Consider the following 23,422-nt stretch of genomic DNA (forward strand, 5'->3'; position numbering starts at 1 on the left):
CTCAAATTATGGGTTATGAATCCATTAAGAGCAAAAGTTCAACCTTATACATGTACATTGTTTATCATGATAATATGTAAAGATGTACACTTTCCATGATTTCGTTTGATCGCATAAAACTTAAAAAACTAAACTGAGTATACGCGATTAATCTTTCAACAAAATGGGCTCAGGACCTGTAATGTCCCGAAACTATACCCAAAAATTATTATTATGAAATTTGAATCTCAATTGAAAGGATTGAAAAGTTACGAGGTTTAATTAAAATTACTTAAGAAGTTCAGAGGAAGTTGTTCAAGGGCTGCTACGTCTTTCTTTCCAGAAAACTCGCTTTATACACCAACTTTTTTAAGTTTATATGCATTTTACGAGTATTTATGTATTTAAGTTTTATTTAATTTAAGTAAAATTATTATTTAAATATAAATTGAGTATTATAAAAACACATTTTAAAAATAATTTTTAATTTAATTTACTTTTTTATAAATCAAATTTTAAATATTATTTAAAAAATTTGTTCAACCTATAACTGCAGAATAATCCTATCCCGATAACCAAACAATCAGACGGAATGGGGCGACGCCGTTTCTTTCTAGGGCTTCAATCCATCTCTGTATAAAAGCCAAGCCTGGCCGCCATTCTTTTCCATCATTGTTTCTTCCTTGGTTAGGGTTTAAGCTCCTAAAATTGCTTTAATTTTCTTCTCTTGCCATGATTTTAAAGCTTTCATTTTCAGTTTGCTATTTTTGTTTGATTTTGGTTACGAAGATGATGAAAGAAATTGAAGGGTGATGATCAAGTTTTTTTCATATGATAAAAAAATACCTCTTCGCTACGTTCTTTCTGATTCAATATTCTATTTAATTCCTTCTTGTTCTTTATTTATTTTTCAGTCTTGATTTCTTAAACTTTAGGACGTATTCTGTTTTGTGTTTTTTGAAATTTTATTATAACATACAGAAACCTGATATATACCCTCAGCTTTATTATAATACGAATCCCCTCTTTGGGGAAGAAGGTGGAAAGATGACTGAATTACATCTATGAATCGATTTGATCCAGTTTGAGACGTTTCTTCGTCATCAGTGTTTTTACGATAACTGTCGCAGCTAGAAGATGCTCATTTACGAGTGAACCGGCATTGTTAAAAGGAGTTGAAGCAATCTAACCCCTAACTTTAGTTTTGATATGCAATATAACCCCTTATTATCTTTTATACAATTTTAAAATAATAATTGAAAATTTTATTTATAAATTTAAAATTATCTAAAATATTAAGATTTATATTTCAGTTTTTAGTTTAATACAAATTCAATTATTTCATTAAGGTTGATGGGAATTCATATTAAGGCGGGTCAAATTGAAAGGGTCAAACCAAAGCCAAATTTAGGAGCAACATTTCAAATTTAAACCAAAGCCAGGGATCAAATTACACCCAATAAAAAGCTGGGGGTCAAATTGCATCTCAAAATTAAAGTTAAGAGGCAAATTGAACCCAAGGAAGTCGGAGGTCAAATTGTAGTTTAAGGTCTAGATCAGAGGCCAAAACACGTATTAAACCATTATATTATTATAAGATAGTTACATAGTTGAAGCACTTGCCCCCCGCAACACATATTAAAAAAGATGTTCCTTTTTTTATGTAATTCAGGGTCGAATAATGTTTTCTATTGAACATATTGGAATTTTATTTAAAAATAAGGCAAATATCAATCAACCATTTGCACTTGTGAATGTATATTTGGATAATTAAATTTCTTGCAGTCAATCAAGCAAATGGAAGATATAATATGTATATTTAAAGAAAGTACGTGAAACAAATTTCAAAATGGATAACTGCAAGTTAGTAGTCATTCTGGTAGAAGATAAAATTTGACTCAAGATTTTTTATTTTTTTTTAATTTTGAATTATTCGAATCAATTTATTTGAGTTAACTTGAATTATCAATATTTTACCATCAGAATACATTTTTAAAAATATAATATTATGAATATATTTCATAATTTTACATTGTATTTGATATATTAAATAACATTATAATGTGAATATATATATATATATATATACATTATATTAATTATAATAAAACTCCAATAACTTGACTCAAATTTCTTAAACTCGACTTAAAAAAATTACAAGTTAAGTTCAAGTTATAAAATATGACTCGTCAACTCGAACAACTCAATTTTTTTTGACTTGACTCGACTCGATCGAATACTCACTCCTAGAAGATAATCGTGAATTGAAAATTGTTTAAAAGTATCGTTGGAATTTTAAAATATCTAATTATTATGCATGAGATTTAGATAATCGGAAAAACACTTGAATATATTTATATCATGTTGGTTCAATAATATTTTTAATTTCTTCAAAGAAACAATAAATGGTGGCTCTTTCGATATATAGAGCAGAACATATAACCTTTGTAGCGTGCATTTTCCAAGCAATCAAATTAAAAAATATCTTGAACGAACTAAGTTTAGCACAAGAAAAAACGACTCTAATTTATGTTGACAAAAAATATAATATCTTGTACAAATAATTCAGTCTCCTACTGCAAAAACAAACACATTGGTATAAAGTGTTACTTTATATGAGAGCAAATGAAGAATAAAAATGCAAAATTTATCAACTACATAATCAAAAGTCAACTGACATATTCAAAAAGTGGGCATATTCAACAGATCGAAAGAAAAAAAAGCCTTCGAATGAAAAGTGACATTTGAGGGTAAGTGTCAACAGACAGACGAAATGACAGCATATAGAAGATTAGGAGTCATCAAAGTCAAAGTCGGTAAAGAATGACTTTAACCGCAGCAAGCAAGTATTGATGACTTGGCAGCAGCTTATGGATTGTTTAATTGTTAGGCTGTTAATTATTTATGACTTAGTTTGGGAGAGAAATTATGGAAGAGAAAAAGCCTGCGACTTTAAAAGAAAGATTGTATTAATAGTGTTTGCTAACTTAGTTTATTTTACAATATATTGTATAAATTATAAATTTTATCAAGGGTTCATTTAGGTTTCCAAAAATAAGGTTGTTATTATAATTGTAAACAGTATTTTAATTTAAAAAATAAGTTTATTTGATTAATCTATTCATAATAGATATACGTTTTAGAGTTTTAATTATCTAATTGTTTTATAGAAAGTAACTAGATTTTATTAAAAATAAAAGATAAATATTTACAAACATAGTCGTAAAAGTAAAATAAATTATAATTAAAATATTTTCTTACAATTATTAATAAAAAAACTAATCATTTACAAACTAAATTATAATTAGAAATTTTACACGATTTTTCATATATGTCTAATCAATAATAAACTATTTTTTTATCTTAACCAAAAAAAATTCAAGTACAGCGTAGTAGCTAGTGGCCATATAAATAGATACATACTATAATCCGATCACGTTCAAGAGTTTAGAGTCTGTATATTTTATTAAAAATAGTTAACAAAAAGAAATTTTCAAAAAGTAAATATTTTAAGATCATTTAATGATATAGTGTATAATATTTTTTTTGTTATTCTATTTTTAATAAAATAAACACGAAAAATTTATCACAAAGTTTTACAAGAGTTTTCTTGAATGTTACCTTAAATCCATGATTTTTTAACATTAAGTTAGGTAACACGTTCAAAAACCAAAGGCATTTAAAAAGTAAAACAAAATTGAGATACAAGAATTGGCATTAACATATCTATGTTGTAAAGGAAGAAAGTAATTTGTATAAAACATATTGTTTTAACATCTTTAATTTAATTTAAAGATGAGGATGGGGAAATTGCTTGAGGATCTTGATGCTCTAGCCGGAACCATCTCCTATAAGGTAGGAAATATAACAATCTTTTGTTATCTATATTCTATATTCTGCTTGTTTGAGTTTAGACTGGTGAATGGTGATTATAGTGCTTGAAATGCGGTGAAATATATATGCATTCAATGATGTGCTGGTACTTAATTTCATACTTTCAGTAACTTGTTGTTTGCTTTTGAACTAGCACTGTAGGAAAGATGATGGTGCAACAAGGCCTATTTGGAAATCTCCGGGGCTGTTACATGGGTTGGGAGATCATCAATGGAGATTCAGCTGGCAATAACTCAATCAACATCATGTAGTGAAGAGGAAAGGCTAGTTTGCTGCTGATAGTTTCATTTACATGTGTGTCTGTCTACTTGTTTCTTATGGTTCTGAATATGTCCTTTCTCCTATGGCTGCCTTCTTGAAATAAAAAAATGATCATTTTAAGTTGAGTTTGCTGCTGATAGTTTTCATTTACATGTGTGTCTGTCTACTTGTTTCTTATGGTTCTGAATATGTCCTTTCTCCTATGGCTGCCTTCTTGAAATAAAAAAATGATCATTTTAAGTTGAGTTTGCAGCTAGATCGAGTTGATTACTATTCTGGTACATTGATAACCTAGAAGTTGTTCGAGTTCGAAAGTTTCCGTTGTTGATGTTCTTGGTTGTAGATGCATGCTTTTGGCCTGTTTTGATCATCCATGTTGCATATCACTCAATCATTGATTGATCATAGGCATTATGACATTAACCCCAAAGATTAATAGAAGGAACCTTGTGTTAATCTCTGATATTTGGAAGTAACAGAGAGTTTGGCTTGTTGAGATAGGTAGAAAGGCGAGAACCTTCAGCTCTGATGAATTTATCATCTTGCAATGACAATTAGCAGCTCAGCTATAACACTTATTGAAATGTTATTTGTTCTTTCAAAGATTTTTCACTCAACTCCATACCTTTAGGCCTTTACATCAATGTTCACAGTTGTTTTTGCTCTCTGACTCAACATATCTGGTTTTTTGGTGGCCCGTTTACTCTCTGTAGGAAGCTTGCAGCATCTGTTTCAACTTCGAAATATCGATATCGTAAACTCGGGATATTTATAGTTTTATACTGTATGAATGCTAACGTTTTAGATATATCATACACAGATGTTGCTGAGTGAACTGATTTTTATGCTTTTCTCTATATATGATGTTCTTTTTCATTTTGAAGATTCTCCGGATCCCTCGGATTCAGTTTCTCTTGTGGCTAACTTCACGTTCGTTGCTCGTGACTCCAAGACAGAAAATCAGCTCCACTTAACCAGTTATTGCCCGAAACTGAACATGAAAAATTGCTGTGGACAGAAGCAGAAGAGAGCAGCACAAAAGGAGGATACTGATGACGGAGATGAAGACCGACGTAACATACTGTTGGCTGAAGGGCGAGTTTTCTGCGACATGCCGGCATTGGCGGACAGAGATAGCATTCTTATAAGAGATACTTGTCATGAGAATTCATTGGTGTGCCAACCACAACAAAGGAATATTCATGGTCGATTTTGGATGATTTTTTATGCGGAAAGCATCTGAACTAGCCTTCACGAATGCTTACGCGTTTGCTGGTTTAGCACCTTGTTTTGCAGAAGTCGATCATGTTGATTTCTTCAAACCTGTAAGTAGATACAACTGTTAAGTTCTGAATAAACCTTTGCAGTAACTAATCTTGACACCACGTTACATGAGTTTTAAAGAAACTCATGCATGCAGCTGTTCTTAAGTTGATGCAGACCCAACCGAATGGATCAATTATGTGGAAAGCTGCGCTGAAATTTACGATGAAATCTTTCGTTTTATTTATATATGAAATGATCAAGGGAACAAGACCTTTTTTAATGATTTTTCTTGGCTAATGCAGGTCGACGTTGGAAATTTCCTCAGTTTCAAGTCATGTGTTTTATATACAGAACTTGAGAACCCTATGGAACCTCTGATAAATGTGGAAGTTGTAGCTCAGGTCACAAGGCGAGTTAAGGTGCAGTGATCGAGTTACCATAATTATCGCTGTCTAGACCCCTTTCTGTAAACGAAAATAAGGAACAATAGAATTCGACATTGTTGTATAAGAGATTATATGCATGCACTTTGATCATCTTAGATGGTCTGAAGTCCCAGATAGAACATCAAAAGCTAGTTGGAGTTGCAAAATGATAGTTAATAACTTCCAAAGATTGTGTTCTCTTATGCTATTTCTTAAATTTAGTGTTTAGATAGATAAAATATTATCCGACTTGAATAGGTATCCAACAAATTCTACTCCACAATTCACATTTACCGTCCGCCCCGAGGCCATGAAAGAGGGATTGAGGATCAGGGCCGGCCTAATACATGTCCAGATGGGCGACGACCCAGGACAGCATGTAGGGGCATACATATCAGAACTAACAGAAGCTGCTGTTGGAGCAGCATTAGGAACCTGACCAGCAGAAGACGGATGCAACATGGAATTAGACAAATAGTTTATTGCAAAAAATCAAATAAACCATAAAAAAGAAAGATTGTTGAATTGCAATCTTAGTTTTCTACCTTGTCAGTACTTGTATCTGATATAAAGACTGAAGTGAGAGGAATATTGACTGCATATGCAACAACTTGAGCAACTTTTGTATATAAGCCTTGCCCCATCTCAACGCCACCGTGTGTAACTAAAACAGTTCCATCAATGTAGACATTAACAAGAGTTGCCGCCTACAGCCATTGAAAAGATACTTTATTTGTATATTGTTATATTTTTAAGTAGGAAAACTGTAGTCATCTTGACAAGCAACAGAAATACATGCATAGTACTTGATTAAAGACAACCCTAAATATAAAATATTCCATGATACCTAATTAAAGAACTTAGTTGTAAATGATGCGCCGTATTTTGTTGGAATCATGACAATATCATGCTTCTTCCACCGGTTTCTCCAGCCTTCGGAAAGTCGGAAGATACTTTCAGCTCTTTTCGGGCCTAAGCCAGAATACAGTGTTCTAATCATTGACCGCAATGCATTATTGATCTTGTTTGTGCATTTTCTAGCTTTTAGTGTCAAATCAAATTAGACTTAAATGTTTTTCTAGTTTCAAATCAAATTGACTCATAATCAGCTTTATCGATTTAAATTTGTTAAAAGTAATTATTTATTACTAAAAATATTGAATTACTATAGTAACATTATAAATTCCATTACGGTTGCTTCCGCGGAAAGAATTTTTTCAAAATTGAAGTTCTTGAAATCCTATCTTCGAAGCACGATGACTCAAGATAGATTGAACGGATTACTAAACATCAAAAGTCAATTTTTACAAAGTCTTGATTATCGTAAAATAATAGATGTTTTTACTTCAAAAAATGCACGAATGCATTGTTTTAGGTGATATTTGTAGCCTTTAGGTTTTAGTTTGTATTAACATTGATATTGTTTGACTATAATTTCTATTACATTTTTGTTTTAAAAAAATTATTTATGTTTTGTCTATTATATGGTACAAGTATAGGGGCATAAAATTATTATCTCGCTCAGGATATTAAAACTCATTGGACCGGTCCTGTTGAGGATTGAAGCTCGGAGGGTGCTCGAACGAATGGATGCTGACGTCCCAATAGGCATACTTGAGGAGATTTCCTAATAGGAAAGAGAATAAACTTGAACATCTTTGTTTTAAGGCATTTTGTGGAGCAACACAAGTACGATGCTTTACAGATTCATTTGAATCAAACTCTAATAAACCCAGTGCTTGTAATTCAACACACAAACTTGTTCTCAAGATGAAATGATGGAGAATTTTCCATCCTAATCAGCCAAAAGCTGATTAATTAATTTCCAGAAATACAATAGAGTTCTACTTCTATCATTGAACATAAGCTTCAACTGAGAGTCACTAATTTCTTTACAAGATAGATTCAACCTTATAGCTATACTATATTTAGCTTCTGATATAATATTTTATATGATATATATGTGATGAAATTTGTTCACAAGGGAATTTGCATTGACAGCTGCAATTGAAACGGGAGTGTTGGATATTGGACATCTAACCATATGATGAGATTTACCCACAAACATGTAAATGTGGGACATTTATCACAAACTATGATGGAGTTTCATCGTCGGAGGAACTGTAATGCTGCCTCACGCTGAGTCCAAGAAAGATTGGAGGATTTGGTAACGGCCGTGTCAAACTGTATATCGTTCTCTCATTGACCTTTGCAGCTTCTTTGCACGCTCGATCAAGAATGGAAAGGAAATCCCTTACGACTGTGAAGATCCGGAATGGATGAGCTTCCTCCTGGGCAGAGTTCCCATGGAAATACCCTGTTAATTCCTTCACCATAGAGAGAGCATCTCTGTATTGGGCTTGGATTCTTACAATCTCTTCCTCTGCCTTCTTCAGGAACTCGTTCATTGATTCCGAGAAATTAAGGCTACTGTCTTTCGGAGCAATCCCTTCATTTAGCTTTATAACTTCTCTGATTTTAGAGATACCGGTAGCAAGCTTTGCAACATCGATGCTGAGAACATCGGAATCCATAGCAGCAGCCTTCTTCACATTAGTTAGCTCGCCACTTAGACCAGAAATTACTTGCAGGCCAAGCTTCCTATATTCAACATCATCCTGAAAATCAGATTGCTGGGTTTTCTCAGCTTTCAGATTTTGATTGGCACTAGAAAGGCGAGAACCTTCGGCTCTGATGATTTCCTGCACAACAAAATGCAGAAGTGTGGTTTTCCCATCAGTCCCCTTTACATCAACAAGCTTTAAGAGCGTGTTAAGCTTGAAGGCATGGGCATCGCCACGGTTGGTGCCGATGTTCATGCGGTTCCCAGTTTTGAGCACTGCCTCCAAAAGCTTACGAAACATTCTACTGTTTCTCAACTCTTCACAAGCAGCCTGCAGAGGAGAAACAAGTTGTATCCGTTTGAGAATTGCCACAAAATGGTAAATTGAAATATCGAAATCCTTCATTTAAAGCAATACAAGACTGGAATATAAGAGTAACAGCTATGAAAAGGTCGTCGAGATCATGAATTCGTGCAGCATGAAGCTTTATCTAAAGTAAAATGGTGAAATAATGCATGGTTGCCCCCAATTTGTTACCGACTAAAAGCGGCTTTCTTTGACATGGAGCTTGATTACCATAAGACTACAAATCATAGGGTTAAATCCAAGCATAAGGTTTCGTATATTACTTACCTGTAAAGTTTCAAAAGACCCTTTCAGGTACTCAATTTCAGAGTCAAAATTAGCGATGTAGAGCAAAGCATCGACCCTCTTGAAGGCGAAAGGTATGTCAACCACAGCCGTGAGGAATTTCTCAGCTGGACCTAGCTTAAAAGGGGATTCATCATTGAACTCCTTCAGTTTACGCTCTTCTTCTTCAGTTGGAGCCATCTTTAATAGGCTTTCCAAGAGTTCAGTCCCAAGAGTGTCTGAATTGCCTGTTTGCAAAGGAATATAAAGAGGTTTAGAGATAAAATTGAAGGCCAGGATGGGGACAGAAATAAGGTAAGGATGAAGCAAGTGATGATGCAAAGAACCACTTTAAGAACATCAAATACAGTGCTATGTTCTCCACAGATTACCACCGGAGCGGAGGCATCAAAATGTATATAGAAGGGAAATTGTATTTGCCATGAAAAATTAATACTACCTTCCATAAGCGCTTCACAGACTTCATCGATGGTCATATTTAGTGCCCTCAATAAAATGGCAACGTTTTGAGATTTCTTCAGATCAAGCACATGATTTTCCGGGTTCCCAGCATGTACAATCGGCCGCTGAGCCATATCTTTCAAGGCCATATTTGGGTTATTCACCATAAACAGTGCCTCAATCATTTCCTCATTCAACCTGCAACCATCATTATAGCATTCTACAGCTTAACAAAACATTCAAAATGAAATAAACATAGACATAAAAGTAATTCAACACCAAAAGAAGAATAAAATATAAGCAAACTTGATATATTATTCGGACGAAAAAGCCAACAACACTAAACTAATTGTTAATAAAGTAAGATAGCGGAGTATCTCACTGAAAAGAGCTCGCTTTTATCTGATCCCACACCATGGCCCGATCTGAACTCGCTCGAACTTTATCCCAATGTAGAGGCTTCAGCTTCGGTTTTGGGGTCTCTTCACTTTTCTCTAAGCCTTCATTCTTCTTCAATGGCTTATTTACAGCCATTGGCCTAGAGGGTGCAACAAGAATCGGAGCCCCCTTGAATTAGTTTCCATAACAGAGCTCACCGCCACAGGAACTTCCCAAAAACGCGACGGAGGAAGCGGAGGAGGAGAGGTGGCGGAAGCTTCTTAAGCGCAACCTTTGATGGAGATTCCTTGTTCTGCCCCGAAAAATTCGAACATCTATCCGGTGAGTACGTATCTGAAGACGAAGATGATGAAGGTGAAGATGAGTTTTTTACTCTGTCTGTATAGACGGGAACAACGGCATCTGGAGACTTGGATCTTTGACTCAAAGGGCTCGAGTTCAAGAATGAATTTGTAGGTGAACAAGAGTTAGATAAAGGGTGAGAAGCTGTTCTTGAGTTAAAGTTTCGGCTGACAAAGTTCTCACCATGAAAGTCCTTTCTTGAACTTGATTCTATTCTTACTGGTGGTGGACTCTCTCGTCCACCAGAAGACGCTCTTGGCGAAAAAAACTCATCTTCTTCATCTTCAATATCGTTTTCAAAACTACTCATTTGTTCAGTTTGGAGAAACTGTTCTCCGCTTTGAAGAGTTTGGACTTTTGGCAATGGCGGCAATGGATTAAGGTCCGGCGAACCAAGCTTTTGATAAGGAGAAGATGAAACTCCCAAGTTGATACCTCCTTTGCTAGAAAGGATAGCTTTTTCTGGGTCTACTGTAGAATTGACAAGTGTTCCTAAGTAAAGAAACTCCGAACTGCGGTTTGTTGAGACGTAGTTTGGCGGTTGTTGCGGTGGTTGTGGAGCCGGAGGCTTTTGGGAGGCATCTGAGGGGGTAATGTTGGGTGGGAATAAGGGAATGGAGTCTGAAAGGGAAGCTTTATCGTCGGAGGAAGTGTTCTGGTTGTTATGATTGAGGAAGAAGAGGGTGACGACAACGAGAGAGAGGATGACGGCGGCCGCGAGGAGGGCGGAGGAGAGGGAGATGAGGATGATGTATCGGCGGTGGGAGGATGGTGAGGGAGAATGGGGTACGAGTAAGGAGGAGATGTTGGCGGGAAATGTTGGTACTGTGGATGATGGTGGCGGAAGCGGCGGAGGGGAAGAAAATGAAGGAAAGAAAGGCTTTTGAGTAGTGGAAGGGGGAGTGGTGGCGCAAGGATATTTGGGTTGCTGCTGTCGCGGCGGGTGTGTAGCGGAAGCGCTAGAAGGAGGATAGACTGGTGGAAAGGAAGTAAAGGGCAGAAAAGGCTGGTGGAGCAGGCGGCGATGATAGCGGACAGAAGTGGCCGTCGAAATGGCGGAGAGGAGGAGGAGAAAGAGAAGATAGAGGTGGCCCACGATGGCCGCCGACATTATTGTTCTTTGAACGTAAAACCACACTAAAAAAACCACCGTCACACACTCTATTCGACTGTTTTTGACAAACAAAAGAACATGAAAGCGATGAAATTTGTTGGCAGCTCAAATTTGTCCGAAAGTGTTTAAAAAAATCCAATCTTTTGAGCGAGAATCTGTAAATGAAAACAAGAACAGTAAAAACATAAAACAGCAGTGGGTTTTGACATAGCTGTCTACAGCATATAGAAGGAAGAGTGTGATGCAGACAGGTGTGAAAGACAAAGTCAAAGAAATGTATTTGAAGAAGAAAAACACAACGCAAGAGGTTAAAAATGTCTGACAGGACAGAGATTGCTCATTCATTAAGATTTTGCCATCATTTCTTTTTATTCCCCTTAATTTCCTTGTGTTGGGATTCTTCATTTCTTGCAACTTGCAGCTCTATCCGACACTTGAATGAATGTCGTTGATATAATAATATCTTATACAAAATATTATAATACATAATTATAAATACCACCGAATTAATTTAAGTGATAAATTGTTCGATATCAATTAAATATGTTTCTAGTTTGATGTTTTGTGTAGGTAAAAAGAAGGTTTATCTATTAAAACTAGACATATGATACGAGTTGGTCGAATTAAGTGTGTCATATAAAGAAATAATTAAATCTAATTATTTAACTAATTATTTTATTGTTATAATTAGTTTACATTATTTTTATTAATATAATTTTTAAAAAATTAGTATTTTATTCTTTTTCATGTTTTAACAAATTCTTTTATTTTATAATCTTAATTTATTTATATAATTAGTATTTAAAAGATTGATAACAAGATATTATGTGTTAATAAGTGTTTAAATTGCCATGGCAAGAGCATCCTCATTTTGAAGGTTTACTGGCCAGTATTTGGGATAAAGATGGGGATGCTACTGCAAATATAGCACGATTCCAGAAGAATGTCAGAGTGTGAAATACAAACGTATTTGGACACATCGACAAGAAAAAGAAAGAATTACTAGCTTGTTTTAAGGGGGAATCGACAAAGTACTTCAACAATGCCATTCGGAACAGTTGATGACTCTTGAGAAATAACCAAGATTGGAGTTAGATGAAATGTCGCGATATGAAGAGTCTCTTTGGTTCCAAAAGTCCAGAAACAGATGGATCCAACATAACGATAAAAATTTGCTTAAAAAAAAAAAACGATAAAAACACAAAATTCTTCCATGCAAGCACAATACAACGAAGACGAACGAATCATATAACCTCGCTCCAGCTACACACAGAACATGGTGCACGGACCAGGCAACCCTCAAAGCGATGGCAGTAGACTTCTATAAAGAACTCTACACAAGCAACTGAAGCGATGGAATAGGAAACTTCTCTCAGAGCACATCAGACACTTTGGATAAAATAAGCAAACCGATCACAGATAAAGAAATAAAAGGAATCATTTTTTATATGAGCCCACTAAAAGCACCAGGAACGGATGGAATTCATGCAATGTTTTATCAAAGGAACTGGTGACAGTGGGAAGCAGTGTATGTCAACTGGTCGAAGGCATTTTTTAAGGTGGAAGCTTTGATGAATCCTTCAACCGTACATTACTAGTACTGATTCCTAATATCAAAGCGTCACATTCGATTAAGCAATTTAGGCTGGTAAGTTTGTGTTCAGTTATTTACAAGGTGGTAACAAAAAATCGTTGTAAATGGACTCAGACATTTTCTACTAAAATGGATATCCAATAGTCAGACCAGCTTTGTGCCCTGACGCAACATCACAGATAACGTCATAATTGCACATGAGGTGGTTCATTCCATGAGGACAAAGAAAGGAAAAAAATTTTGTGTGAGCTACATTGTTTATTTTACTCAAGTGTGTATTGGGTGAGGGTGAGTGCTTAAATTGTGCAAACCTATTTATCTTGAGGTTTTCGCATTTGTTTGCTTTATTTGTATTTACTCTTTGGGAGAGTGTGTATTCAAGGATTTTGGGTATAAACCCTGAAGTAATTGTAAGGTTAAACTTTGTCCTTAAAGGTAAGTAAATCTAGTGGATTTGAGAAATCTTTAATGTGGATGTTAAGTTAGTGGATGTAGGCTTTGGTTTAAAAAGTCGAACCACTCTAAATCGTTGTGTAAAAATTTTATTTTTTGATTGCTTCCACAAATTTCTTAAAAGGCCAATTCACCCCTCTTAATGATTTCCGATTGATCGATAAAGCTTACATCACTGTTCATTAGAAATGAAAAGGGTATTTACACGTATATTTTAATATATGTAGATGATATTGTAGTGATTGGTGAATCAAATGATGGAATTAAGAGTGGTGAAAATGTTGTGTTAAATACTCACTAAAAGATCTGGATGAGTTTGGGTATTTTTTAGGCATTGAGGTTCAAAGGTGCCATGATTCACTTGTTCTTAGTTAGCGAAAGTTTGTTCTTGAATTGCTTATGAAGACTAAGATAGATTATGCCAATCCAGCTACGACTCTTATAGTGTTGCCTAAACTAATTCGCAATGCAGTTGATTTACTTTGTGATGCTCGAGAATATCGATGTATAATAGGAGCCTTACTATGCGCTTGCCATACTCGTCCAGATGTCACCTTTATTGTGAACAAGGTGGCATAATATATGCATGTACCTCGAGAAGGTCATATGTCTGTTGTTAAAAGGATACTCAGGTACTTAGTAGGAACCTGGAACCGTAAACTATAACTTGGTTATCTCATATTGCAACAAAGTTAAAGGTGACGGTGCTTGTTGATATGGATTGGGGTGCAAACCCAAATGATCAGAGGTCAGCCTCAAGTTACTGTGTGCTTATAGGTGATAATCTGATTTCGTGGACCTTAAAAAACAGAAGTCATTATTCAGGTCCACCGTGAAAGCAGAGTACATAAGTGTTACTGATATTGCTGTCATGGTAACCTAGATTAGTGCCTTACTTTCAGCATGCGAGTTGTATAACAAGGTGTTACAGTGATATGATGTGACAATAGCACTATAGCAGTGTTGTTGTCATGACTGAACCTGATTTATCATGCGAGGACTAAGCAATAGCAGTATTGTTGTCATGACTGAACCTGAATTTTCATGCGAGGACTAAGCATGTTGAATTGGATGTTTGTTTTATACGTGAAAAAGTGACAGTTAAACAAGTGCTGATTAATTATGTTCCCGCTAGTCATCAAGTTGCAGATGGATTTACCAAGTCGTTATCCAGTGGTTTCTTTGAAATGTTTTGCTCCAGAGTTCGTGAGCAGTCTATTGAAGAGGAAGAAGACAAGTAGGAAAAACGTTGAATATAACACGTGGTTGTTAGAATGGCTGGTCGCAGTTGAGGCAGTTTGTTAGGGTTAAGTGCTATATAAATAAGTGTACTATGATACTGAGAAAAATAAGAAAAACTATCCATTTCTTTAGTTCTATTCCTTTTCTTGCTATACTTAATTTACTTAAGAGTTCAACAATGTGTTAAAACCTTATATTGGACACAGACCTGATGACACTAAAGGTTAGGTTGTGGTTATCTGAAAAAAGGACGAATCCAAAGTGTTTCATTTTCTCTATTTTTTTTTATTAATTAGAGGGGACGATGTATTGGTTGATGTTTTTCCCTTAGTTGATAAATTAATGGAGTTCGGCATGTTTCAAATAGTAAATATCCCTAACAATAGAGCACGATGGCGCAATTCGAAATAGAAGCTTCCCCGGACTTTTACCCTCATCTCAGGTCAATAGAGAAGGCCTTAAAGCTCCCAATAGAAAGTCGAGGCAGCCAATGGAAACTCGACCACCGAAAGAAAATATAAACTATAAGACTGAACAACGGATGGAATGACAAATGAGGTAAAAGAGATTTTCTGGCTAAAAACATGGTAATCTACGACTTTTTTATTTACCCAAAGCTATCGCTTTAGTTTCAGTTTCAGTTTCGTTTTAATCATCTAACTATTTTTTAAATCATATCTAATGCATGTATTGATTTCGTTTTCATCATTTGTCGTTAAAATTCTTACAATGAATTTACGTATCACATCTATATGAAGTTTAAAGTTCTTAAAATGAACTTCTAATATTCACATGTGCTAATAAGATCTAAATTTTGTTCAAAGTAGTCCTTCGAGAGTCAAATTTTGATTTGATTAAATCTTTTCTACTTTTCATTTCTTCCAACTAAGACATGAACTGAAAAATAATATTAATGTCCAAGTCCAATTCATTTACATGAACTTCTAATTTCAGGATGTTAAAAATATGCCCAAATGATTGCACTCTAATGTGCCTAATGATATGAACTCATGTGCCCAATATATGCACTTCAATAGCCCCATGCTTGCACTTTAATAAGCCCAATGATTGCACCAATGGTGCCTAATGTTTCTATGCACTTCATGTGTCCGATGAACTTGAAATACTTTTATTGTCCACTTTAGATATATGGCTAATACAATTGGCAATGAGAACATTTCGTGAATGAGCATAAAATACAATGTACATACCTTATGATTTAGTCAATGAATGCATGATTATAATGAACTTTTATATATTATGTTATAAATGTATATTTAAGTTTCTTACTAAGCTTTAGTATTTTAACATATGATTTATTTTCATTTGTAGTTAAAAAGTACATACGGGAATGTGATTGAGATCCACAAAAGAAAATTTTAACCACAATTTTTCGTATTAAGTATCATCTCATTTCCCTTATGTATATAAGTGTTTGAGTGCAACACCCTAAATTAGTACGACACAGTCGACTGATTAGAATGCCACGCGGAATCAACGAAGTGGCTAACAAAATTTTTCTTTAAAATTTTTTCGTTTTAAAAATGATCATTTGTAACCACTCATGCTAAAATAAATCAACTACAATTTAAATAAAATAGTTTACATTAGGAGCTCCCAAAATAATATTTAAATCATACAGACCATAGTTTAAAATGAGCTACAACTCATATAAAAATATAAAAATCGGAGTTTACAATTATACATGCCCTTTAAAGATGAATTTGAGAAATACTCTACACTATTTGGGTCTGGATCATTGTTGTCAAAAAGTTCTCGGATTGTTCATCGACTAACCTGCGTCAGGTAACAAATTCCAAACGCTTACCTAACTAGCCAGTGTCGCACTAACAACTAAGCCATACTAAAAGTGTTCATGTCATGCTCAAGCTAACTGATAACTGCAATAGTGAGTATACTCGTATACTGCACTCTCTACTATATGGTAGACATCATGGTGCGGCTGAGGGTTTTGCATCTTGGAGCTCACACACCCCTCTAGTCTACCGAGGTTGGTTTCCTAAAATCTCTACATCGGTCAACCCCCTCTACTAGCCCACTGTAACACCCTCAACCCGAATCCGACTTGGATCCGAGTCTGAGGTGTCACATTGACTTTTTAAAACATTTACTTGTATAAAATAGTGAGTAATTTAAAAACTTTTATAACATATAACTTATTCAAAACGTTTACAGAATTATTCAGAGCTTATACAATTCAAATCTTTTAAATACAAGCTAACTAGACTTTTATACCATAAAATACATTTAAATCATCTATTTTCTGATCTGAAACTTTGTAAGAAAAAATGCTGACCTGACTTGCACCTCAACAATCCATAAGCTTGTAAGAACCTACGTGTGAACACTCACACGCTAAGTCTATGACTTGGTGAGGCGAATAAATAATATATAATGTAAACTTTAACTTGTAATCAAGTAGGAACAACTATTATGATCATATCATACACATCCTATCAAATCATCTCACTCATATGCTTTTCATATAACAATTACATACATATCAAATCATCTCACTCATATGTTTTTCATATAACAATTACATACGTATCATCATTTATGTTTTTATCCTGCTCCTATACTATTATATTTCATATCTCTTATTTCTTATTCATGTGATCTCTTACATTCATATTCTCTAACTTATAACAAATTCTTATATCATCATATATAAGTCATTTATACTCACTCACATATACATCAACATCTATTATTGTAACAAATACAATAACTTATATCACACATATATCATATCATGCAATTCATATACATATATCACATACATTGATTTCACAATTATCTCTTTATTAGCCCATGTACACATGTGAGAACTATAGATATGTAAGTCTATAGAGGTTGTGCACTAATGCTGTCATCGCAACTCGTATAAATGCACCGAAGTGCCACGTAGAATTGCACCGTAGTGCCGCGTAGAAATGCACCGAAGTGCCATATAAGGTTGTCCCTAAGGACCTCGTAGAAAATTCCTTAAGAATCATATATGTATGCCAAAGATCAAGTATGTGTCTCAAAAGACTTCACACATGTTCCAAAGAATACATATATGTCCCGAAGGACCGCGTAGACCCTCGACTCTTGGCATGCCAACTATACCCCTAGCTCTCATGACACATAACATGGGCATTATTATCATGTCATTTCATATTCACACATTCCTAACACTTATCTCTTATCTTATATATCTGATCTCTTATAATCATGAAATCACATAGCTCGTATCATTTCTTGTGAAATCATACATATCATGTAAGGCATATCAGACATGTACACACAAGTTACTTCCATATAATTCACATGATTTATTATCTCGTAGATCATATCACATTTTCATAATTTCTATCAACTTTTCATGTTATTTCACATTTCTTGTATCCTATTCTTATGACTTCTCATAGATATATATATTATTTATAAACTTGCATTCCCATGATTTATAATCTTCTCTTAAATCAAATATCTCATATTTAGTAACATATATCATATAGGTATATACTAACTTATATCATTTTCTATAGCTTATGCTTTCTTTTCTTATATTCACCTAAATCATGTAACCTATGTCATACTTATAAACACATATCACTTCTATTTTTCCTCTTATATATTAATATAATCTCTTTACTTAGTTCAGTTCCACCTAGCTCCTGTCATTTTTCTCATATGCCTTCATAGATATTTATCATCTACCTCATACCTTAATTTCATTTAAGCCCATGAAATTTTTACTATATAACTTATTTTACTTATTCATATAATCACTTATGTTTATGCATCCTAAATTATTATTCTCATAGAGTTTTACAACCCTTCTCATGTACTCACTTATACCATATAGTATAATTTATACTTGGTCCTCTTATGCTCACATATTCATTTCCTTCCTTATGTCTTTCTCGCATATCTTATCACATATGCAAGTCTTCTAATAAATTATCATAAAAATTTCCTAATATATATATTATTCTCGTATTGTTCTATAGGTCAATGCTATTTAAATTATCCCACTTTTTCTTTCATCCCTTAAGTTGATTATACCAATTCTCTTCTATCTAAATCCAGTAATTTATATAATGTTCCATATCTTATGCCACATTCTCTTGTTATCACATAAGTAATTTGTATTTTACATAGTTCATGATCCTATAACTTATATCCCCGTTTCATATAGCTCGTATAACGTTTTCCTATACTACCTAAATCATTGCCATATAACACAGATCATATAAATTCATACCATATAACATGTAATACAAACAAAACATATTCACGAAATATCAAGCATAATTATACTTCTAATCATACAATCATATATTCAACATATTGGAAACAGACTTGTCGCAAGTCCAATTTCCATATACAATACGCATATTCTAATAATACGCACTCACCTTGGCCTCACTAAGTTCCAATCCAGTTTTATAATTTCCTCTCTTGCGATCGAATCATAACTTGATAATCATTCTGGGACTTGTTCGTGCTCGATATCTATACAATCATTCATTGATACATATTAGTATCCAATTGATATACACTAATCTATCATTTCTTAGACCATAAGAAATGTCTATTTCAATTTCCCCTTGAAGTGCATCGATGCATTCTACAGTGCATCGATGCATTCTTTAACATGTGCATCGATACACAAATTACCTTCGATGTTTTCATTTTAAAGGGATGCATCGATGCACTCCTTATGCATCGATGCACCAATTGCATTTGATGTTTCTTCTTTAAAGAGTGCATCGATGTGCATCGATACACCTTGCCCAGAATTTACATTTTAAGCCCGAAAATCCATTTAATTCAACTCAAATGCTTCATATTTCATCCCCTTTCAAATTCCTAACTTATATATACATGTTTAAACTCATTTATATTCATTTACCTCTTCTTAAACCTTAATATCCTCTCCTCTTTATTAACTTCAAGAATCAAACCAGATTTTTAACATGTTTTAAAACTCATTTTATCACTTCATATCTCTCAATTTAACCCTTGACAAGTCAAATTCAACTTCAAAATCTATTAACTCCTTTTATTTCACTAATTCACTTAAAAACTCTTCATATTTGATCCTTCATAACTCTTCCATTTTGAAGTTTCAACATACTTTAATCTCTAAATAATCTTTCTTAGCACCCCAAGAATCAAAACTAAGCTTAAAACTCAAGAATTAACCAACTGAAATTAAATTTACCTTTGCCATGGAGCTTACGGGAAGAGAGGAGGAAGGAGATAACCCAAGCTCCAGACTTTTCTTTTCTTCTCACCCTTTCCACGTATTTTATAACCTTAGAAGAAAGATAAAAATCTTTCTGGTCAAATGACCATTTTACCCTTTATTTCTTTTAATAATTACTAAATAACCTTCATTATATATTTCCAATAATCATTAAACTATTTTATTCTTCTACTTTAGTCACCAAATTCTAAAACTTTACAATTTAGTCACTAACCCGGTATTGCGGATGTTACACCCACTCATTGAGTGTCGGACCTTACGCCCAAGCTAGTTAGATTTAAGTGCTTCACACACTACCTAAGGATATATCCATACTGAATATATACTTTCGATAATGCTAGCATTTTTTAAAGGAACTTGGGGTGTCTTGATCGTTTCTCGAACATCATCCAAGGCTATTTTTATGTCATCTTAATTAATCTTGTTTCAAGTGTATTATTAATATCATTAATACTCTCACTTGTAGTCTTATTTGATGATAAAATGAAGTGTTAGGGTACATCAAGCCTAATTCCCTTAAAAACTAACATTTTTGCCCAAAACAGACTGAAAGTATAGATACTAGCCCAAGAGTATCGATACTAGCCCAAGAGTATCGATACTCCTGCAAAAGTTTCGATATTTTATATAAGTACCGATACTTGTAAACATTCTGTTCTGCCCAGGTTTGAAACTTTCTATGAGTTTCGAAAATATGACATAAAGTTTCAATACTCTTGAAAGAGTATAGATACTATTGCCTAGAAACTCATGAATTTGCCCAAAATGAAGAACAAGTATCAATAATATCCCTATAGTATCGATACTCTACCTGCAGAAGTCATAAAACACATACAAAAATGCTATATTTCAATCCCAAAGACCCTAGTGAGGTCCCCAAACATGCTTAAAGTTTTATTTGATCAACAAGGGTAATAATATAGGCTTTAAACACATTCATAACTCTAAAACAAGAATTTCACCATGAAAATGCTTATCATGCTCAACTCAAACATTTAAACTATCTTGAAATTCTAATGACTCACTAAGAGTATAGAAGAGTTGTAAAGGTGTTACATTGCTCCTTGGATGGCTAGAAACTTTCTCAACTCACTCAAGATTCAACTTTTCTTTTCCTTTAGCTGTTGAGCTTTCTCCTATCTCCTTCACTAAACAAAATGAGAAAATGGATTAATAATCCATCTAGGGGTTGAATAACATCTAAACAAACTCCCTATAACTCAAAACTTAGCTAGAATCCATAGATTCCCACAAATCTCTCAAGACCCATTTTTGGTTCTATGCATAAAAACTAATGAAATGGAACTTAAAACTAAACTTGGAGGATAAAGATTAACATTCTCACCTTAGTTTCACCACACTAGACTTGAAATGCTTGAACTCTCACTTGGAATGGAAGAGGGAAGAAAGAAGAAGAGCATTTGGTGAGAAGATAAGGGGTGGTTCACGTAAAAACATAATATATATGAGGGTTTTCAGCTTTCAAAATTAACCATGGGTAAAGTGCACTTTTAGTCCCCCAAATTTCTAATTTACACAACACTCATAACCAACCACCAAAACTCTTAGGCCCTAACTCAAGCCCAAAAACAATAAACTTGGTACGCTAATTTATAAGGTACTTTGGGCTCATCTTTGGGTCTCGGGTTGACTCAAACTACTAACTCGGGTTTCAGGGTGTTACATCGAGTATTGGATCTTTATAAATAATTTAACTGTATTACAACAGACTAAAATAAGTTAATATGGTAATATAGATATTTTGATGTGTTAAAGTGTTTAAGTAATACATTTGAGTCACTTGGTATGTTATAATTGATGTTATGCAAATATTACATATATATGCATGATTTCTTAATTTAAGGTTATGTGTGTACATGTTTGGAGACAAAAGAGGCTAAGTGAAGAAATTCTATTATTATGTGTGTATGGGCTGCTTAATATGATGAAATGAGTAATATAACTTGTTGACATTTAGAGCTAGGGATGGATCGAGAGGATGGGTGAGGGCAGTTGTCCCCTTGAAAATTTAAAATTATCATATATTTTAATTTTTTTCTATTTATTTTTTATTGAAAATAAGTTTTTACCTCCTAGAATTTATAAGTTCAAGTTTTTCCTCTAACATAGAGTCTTGTGTTCGTCTTTGCTTAACGCATAATATGATGCACTTCAAGCCTACTTTAGGTCTAAAAAAGCATGAAATGAACTTAGGGGTCAAAATCTTGAACTAGTGTGTTTTTTATGGTGTGAATCAACATGTAAATATGTTTTGATGTATATTATGTATTTTCGATATGTTCTGAGCATGATTAGGACCAATTTAGGTCTCTAAATGCTTAAATTTATACATTCTTGCTTGTAATATCAACAGTAGATGAATGCTATTTTAATATTGGACCCTTAGTATCGATATTCTTTAGGGGAGAATCGATATTAAGTCACTAGTATCAAAATCGAGTCAATCAACTAGAAATCAGTGAATTTTTATGTTAAACAAATTTTGTAAACCTTTCAAATTAGTCCTTAGATTTTAAAATGATGATTTTGCCCCTCTATGTTTAACTGATACTTTAGCGGCTTAATCATGTATTTATGATTGGATTGTTGGGTTTCAATCTGTATGATTCGGTGTATTGTTCAACGCTTGGGTGATTAATAATTTCAACATCAAAACATTCGATTAAATGATATTTTTGAGTCTATTACCCGAAATTTAGGCACTTATAAAACCTTGTAGCCTGCTTATTTAATCTCGAGCTTGTTCCTAACTCAGCTGGACATCCATAATGGCTATACAAAATAACTTCCCTTGGTCTTGTCTATTGTTTTCTTTCACCTTTTCTACCTTACTCTTTTTGGTGTCTAAATGAATGGAAGGGGAAATTGAGAAATACATTAGGGTTTTATCCCTTCGGATACCTATATGACTATGAGTTAACTTATTAAATGACCGGTTTAACTCTTGCTCTTTTCACGTGGACATGCTGATTTGAATGAACAATGGTGTGGAAATAAATAAGAAAAAAAATTACATTAATATCTTCGTAAATATTTTTCTTTTGATTAATCTGGAGTAAGTATAAGGCAATATATGTTCAAAGATAGCCCTCAATATTTCGACATTGAAAGCTCACACCCCTGACATCTATGGTACTTGAACCCGAGTCTTGATCTATGAGGTAGTATATCCCTTATTTATTTGTTCGGTTGCATTTGTGTGAGTTGTTTTTAGATAGATTACTAAAAACCTATTTTTTATAGAGTATACAAATGGTTATTTGATTTTATAATATTATTTTATTAATTTGTTTGACTATTAAAAGTTATAAAATGATTCTTTAACAATTGTAAATTGTTTTGTTGAGTCCCTTAACTATTAAAAGTTACAAAATAGTCACTCGACTAGTTATTATGTTCCATACTCATCATTTTTCATTAAAAAATTAGCGATTTTCTGAGTTAGACGTTAACATACTAACTGAGATATGATAGTCTTTTGAGATTATGATA

The 23,422-nt window shown here is 33.7% G+C and overlaps 1 non-coding gene and 2 pseudogenes across 1 annotated transcript; 2 read left to right on the forward strand and 1 right to left on the reverse strand.

Annotated features, from left to right (window-relative positions):
- The first annotated feature begins 760 nt into the window (after positions 1–760).
- On the forward strand, positions 761–854 carry LOC120212788. Its single transcript, XR_005524739.1, has one exon. It is a non-coding gene; the product is annotated as a small nucleolar RNA R32/R81/Z41 (small nucleolar RNA).
- Positions 855–3,774: 2,920 nt separating this feature from the next.
- LOC120212753 lies at positions 3,775–6,264 on the forward strand (annotated as a pseudogene).
- Positions 6,265–7,655: 1,391 nt separating this feature from the next.
- Positions 7,656–11,348, reverse strand: LOC120212672 (annotated as a pseudogene).
- Positions 11,349–23,422: the final 12,074 nt, after the last annotated feature.

The sequence above is a fragment of the Hibiscus syriacus genome, unplaced genomic scaffold, assembly GCF_006381635.1.
Source record: "Hibiscus syriacus cultivar Baekdansim isolate YM2019G1 unplaced genomic scaffold, ASM638163v2 tig00110015_pilon, whole genome shotgun sequence".
In the NCBI taxonomy this organism is placed as follows: Eukaryota; Viridiplantae; Streptophyta; class Magnoliopsida; order Malvales; family Malvaceae; genus Hibiscus; species Hibiscus syriacus.